The sequence below is a fragment of the Macrotis lagotis genome, chromosome X (assembly GCF_037893015.1).
Source record: "Macrotis lagotis isolate mMagLag1 chromosome X, bilby.v1.9.chrom.fasta, whole genome shotgun sequence".
In the NCBI taxonomy this organism is placed as follows: domain Eukaryota; kingdom Metazoa; phylum Chordata; class Mammalia; order Peramelemorphia; family Peramelidae; genus Macrotis; species Macrotis lagotis.
In genome coordinates, this window is record NC_133666.1 from 286,727,700 (window position 1) to 286,733,321 (window position 5,622).

The 5,622-nt window shown below is 37.0% G+C and overlaps 1 pseudogene; it reads right to left on the reverse strand.

Moving 5' to 3' along the window:
- Nucleotides 1-3,019: 3,019 nt before the first annotated feature.
- On the reverse strand, nt 3,020-5,061 carry LOC141499045 (purine nucleoside phosphorylase pseudogene; annotated as a pseudogene).
- Nucleotides 5,062-5,622: the final 561 nt, after the last annotated feature.

Genomic DNA, 5,622 nt, shown 5'->3' on the forward strand with positions numbered 1-5,622 from the left:
ATCCTTTGGGTTTGTTTTGCTTAAGAGTGATCCTTCTCAGTGTACAACATGGAAACAAAATAAAGACTGATCGATTGCTTTCTGTGGGGGTGGGGTGGGGGGAGGGAAATAAGATTGGGAGAAAAATTGTAAAACTCAAATAAAATATTTAATAAAAAAAAAGAAATGATAGAACAACAACAAAAAAGACTGATCCTTCCTTTGATTTAACCTCTAATTCCCCTTTTTCCTCTTTCCTTCCTTTCCCTGGTAAGTGAAATAAATTTTTGTGCATTCAACTGAGTGGGTATGTGTGCACTTTTTTCTCCTTTGAGCAGTTCAGATGAGAGTGAAGTTTAGGTATCAAATATTCTTTTCCCCTCCCCTCCTCCCCCAACAATCTCCTCCTCTTTGAATGTCTCCTTGTAGATCAAAGTCATATAATTTTTTTCCTAACTTCCCTCCCCACCAAGTGTATTCCTCATTTATTATCTTTTCATCATTCTTTTAAGATCAACAAGATCTAATGGAACCACTCCCAAGCTTTCCATCTAATTATACTCTATGGCTACAAATGATAAGATTCATGGGGTGGGGAATAAACGCATCATCTTCTCATATTGGAATGTTTGTTTATCCTTATACATTCAATTTACTTTTTATTTGGAAATAAAACAAAAATTTATTAAAAGAAGTTACAACACAAAGGAAGGAAGGGAGAGATAAAAGAACAGTCAAGCAGCATTAGCTGGACAACAGGTCAGAGAAGACTGAGGCCCTGAGCTGGAGTCCAACTGAGGTTTTTTTATCTTGCCTCTCATCCAGAGGGCAAAAGGTGAACTCCCTTTCCCTTACTGGACCTGGAATTAGGTAGAGGGTAAAGCCTGAAATCAGGATACAAATTTTCCATTAAACAATGAATCAATGGTAATAGGGAGCAGATTACAAATTGTTTCTGTTACAATCATAATTCTCTATTTCTAAGTCAATTGACATCTCAAGAGTAAGTGGTAGTCAATTTAATCTCCAACCAAATTCCACATTTACTGAAATGTTTCTCTTAACTCATGTACTTGAACTTCATAGAAGGATTGTCTCAGTTTTAGGAAGTGACTGGTGTGTTCCTTCTATTTTCACTTGATCATTTTATCCTATGTGATCTGGGAAGGCTTTCTTTTTGAGATTTCTTGAAATATGATGTCTAGACTCTTGTTTTGGTTGTCATGTTCAGATAGTCTTACCATTCTTATTGTGAGCATTATTTTCTCCTTGATCTATTTTCCAGGTCAATTATGTTTGCTATGAAAGACCTGGCATTTTCTTCTCATTTCCATTTTTTTGACTTCAATATTTGTTGTTGGGTTCTGGTGTCATTGGCTTCTATTTGGTCCATTCTAATTTTCAGTGACTTTATTACTTGGATAAAGTTATGCATTTCTTTTTTTCATGTTGGAGTCAAGAGGACCTGCATTCAAATCTAGGCTCAGCTACTTATTAGCTGTGACTCTGAGCAAGTCACATTTTTTCTGCTTTAGTTTCCTCAAGTATAAAACAGGTTAGATGATTGCAAAGAATCTAACAGGGCTTTCTTTGTGAGGCACAAACCAGATAATGTACCTGGCACCTAGGAACTGCTTAAGAAATGCTTGTTCTTCCCCTTTCCCCTTTCCCATTGGACTCTTTATTTGCTTTCCAGTCCTTTCTTCTATACCTTTCATTTCTTTTATTTTTTTCTAGCATCATAAACATAAAACAAAACTCTAGCTTCATGTTTTCAAGGAATTTTAGTTGAAATTGTGTTAGTTATTATTTTCTTCCTTCTAAGTTTTGATTTTAGATATTTTGGAGTCAATTCTTTTTTTTCCCCTGGCTTTGTGTCTTTTTTCCCCACTTACTGATTGACCATTTATTAAACTGGGGGATTAAGATGATCAAAATACAATTAAGGTGGGGCAGCTAGGTGGCACAGTGGATAGAGCACTGACCCTGGAGTCAGGAGGACCTGAGTTCAAATCCGATCTCAGACACTTAATAATTGTCTAGCTGTGTGACCTTGGGCAAGTCACTTAACCACATTGCCTTAAATAAAAATTAAAAAAATTAAAATGCAATTAAGGCATAGTTATTATTCTCATAGAGCTTATAATTATGTAGGAGAAATATAAAATATAAAAATTGACAATATGATGAATCAATATCCAGACCTATAATGCAAAATAGAATATATGAAATCATTAAGACAAATACAAAGAGTTATTCAAGAATCAAGGAATGAAGGATAATTTCTTATTGGAGAGTTTTAAGTCAAGCTTCCTGAAAGAGGCTTCATTTTTAGAAAAGTCATGTCTTCAAGAGGTGAAAGGGTACAGAGAATAGTGAGAATAAAGACTTGGACACTACAAAATGACTCAATTTCTTTTTGATGATAGAGAAATTAGATAGCCTCTCTGTCCCAAAGAACATACATATATATATATATATATATATATATACACACATATATATATATGTATGTATATATATATCTACTTGCTGATAATTTAGTCTTTGTGGATCTGAAAAGTCACTAAGATATTCTTGGGTCATTTTGCAGGATTCCAGTTCTTTTAATTCTATCAGAGATCTAAGTCATAGTATTAAGAGATATTAAAAGAAGGTAATGAGCTCATTGTTTAATTTCATCCACTATAATAGTACCCTAATATTGAGTCTTTTCTCCAATTAATATAAATAAATTATAGTTGGATGCTTATCTAGGAGAGAGAAATGCAGAAAGTAATCTCAAACCAGAACTTCTCTCTCTTCTGGCAAAGAGGAAAAGCAGATGTGAATGGTAAATTGTATAAAGTAACAGTTTGAGTGGTGGGGAAGACTGACAATAGAACAAAGGCTGGGTAAAATTATGCAAGAAAGCCAGAGACATCCTGATACCTAAATAAAACCATTTTCTCTTTTTTAACAGATAACTGGAAAATTATGCTTTTACAGAAAGAAGTCTGAGTAGAGGCTTTGGCCAGGAAGTAGAGGCACCGGAATCTAGTTACCAATGACCTCCTAATTTCCAAATCCAATGTCCTTGCCTTTTGCAAAATTTGACTCCTTTGAAATCCTCTTCATGATTGGCTATCTCCCGACTTTTGTAATCCAATACTGATTTATCTATGATAAGGGAAAATCCCAAACCTTGAAGGCCACAATGTCTGGCCACTATCACCTCTGGTGCTGTGCTCATGCCAACATCATCAGCCCCAGGTCTCTGTAGAAATCAACACCACAATGGTTTCAAAGTTGGACCCTGCAGCTATAACAAAGGTCCTTCTTGCAGTGGCCGTTCCTATTCCATTTGCCTTCACATGGAATAAGCCTTCTGTCTCAGAATCCAGGAAGAAACCTTTCTCCAAACCTCTCCTTGTAGGGCCATCTTAATGGATTTTGCCCACTTAGGTCTGCCAAGAAGATATGATATCAGATCAACATAACACCCCCAACTTCATCATCAGGGTTGAGCCCACCAGCAGCATTAGTGACAATTAAGGTGTGTGCCTTCATAACTCAAAAAACCCTCATAGGGATTGCTCCCTTCCAGAATGGGTGGCTTTCAGATGAGTGTTACCGGCCCTGCATGAACTGGTAACTGCTTTGAGAGAAGTTGGGTATCTCATTGTAATCAAAGGCCTGGATTTGGTTCAATCTATCTACTAAAGCTCCCAATCAAGAACCACAGATCACTGCAATTTCTGGTTGATGTTTAGTGAATAGCCAATCAGTAGTTTTCCTATAATCCTCATCGTTGAATTCATTCTCATGGCTCCCTCTTGGTATTCTCCTCCTCTGTCTCAGTCTATTCCTCACTGCTCTGCTAGGCTGGGTTCCAAATCTCCAGCTTTGTGTCTTGAGTGTTCTTGTGACTGTAATAGCTTTTTATGGTGAGATTCTTTTATTTGTTTGTTCATTTTTCCAATCTACTTCCTTTATTTTGGGCTTGATGTTAGGGTTGACCTCTGTGTACTTTTGTAGGAAAGGACTGGCTGGTTCTTTTGCTCCTTTCTTGGGAGTATGAATGTTGTGCTGTTCAAAGATCTCAGGACAGCTCAGGCTGAGGATCTACAAACTTTCAATGGTGTAAAAGTGAACTGATCCAGGGAAATGTCCAATTACTGATCCTCAGTTTGAGTTCTACAAGTTTCTATTTTGTCAAAAGCTTTTTCAGCATCTATTGATATAATCATATAATTTCTGATAGGTTTGTTGGTGAAATAATTAGTTATATTAATAGTTTTCCTAATATTGAACCAATCTTACATTCCTGGGATGAATCCTACTTGGTCAAAATATATTATCCCAGTGATAACTGGTTGTAATCGTTTTGCTAAGATTTTATTTAATATTTTTGCATCTATATTCATCAGGGAGATAAGATAGGTCTATAATTTTCTTTCTCTGGTTTTAACTCTTTCTGGTTTAGGTATCAGCACCATATTGGTGTCACAGAAAAGAGTTAGGCAGAGTTCCGTCTTTCCCTATTTTTCCAAAGAGTTTATATAGAATTGGAACCAATTGTTGCTTAAATGTTTGGTAGAATTCACTTGTGAATCCATCAGGTCCTGGAGATTTTTTCTTAGGGAGTTCAATGATGGCTTGTTGAATTTCTTTTTCCGAAATAAGGTTGTTTAGGTATTTAATCTCCTCTTAATTTAACCTAGGCAACATATTTTTGTAACTATTTGTCCATTTCACTTAGATTGTCAAATTTATTGGCACAGAGTTGGGCAAAATAATTCCAAATTTTTAATTTAATTTCCTCATTGGTGGTGAATTCACCTTTTTCATTTACGATACTAGCAATTTGGTTTTCTGAGTTTTACAAGTTTCTAACAGGTGGACTGAACACGACTGTGTTCAGCAAAAGTGTTGCTGGACAGTCATGTTAAGTCCACCTGGAAGCTTTGCTGGTTCAGTCACAGAATTGCAAGCTCCCTTTGGTCTGAGACCCCTGTCCTGGTTCTTCTTCCACAGGCTTAAGGTTGCCCTGCCCCCGTGGCCTGAGCCATGGTGCTGCACCTTGATTCTGAACTCATTCATCTCTTGGTATGCTTAGGGTCAGTCTGCTCTGAATCTGTTACTCAAACTACTCAAACAGTCTACAAAGCAGCTGGTTTAGCACTTGTCTCCAGCATGATGGCCTGGTTTGGGTCTGGGACCTCTTCTTGTCCTGCTACATAGTGTCTCCCTGGACACTAAAGGGATCAACCAGTGCCCTGCACTTGACCATGTCAAGTCTGTTTCCCTATACTAACCTAGGCTGGGAAAAAAACTGACTTTTTTTCTTGGATTTCTCCACTGGGATTTTGGTCTGGTGCATTTTCTAGATATGTTTGGAAGAATGTTGGGTTGGGGATAGAAAATTCTTTACTGTACTTCCTACAGCTACTCCACTATCTTGGTTTCTTTCTCAATACCACTTATTTATTCATTCATTCATTCATTCATTCATTCATTTATTTATTTTTGGCAAGGCAATAGGGTTAAGTGGCTTGCCCAAGGCCACACAGCTAGTTAATTATTAAATGTCTTAGGCCAGATTTGAACTCAGGTACTCCTGACTCCAGGGTTGGTGCTCTATTCACTGTGCCACCTAGCTGC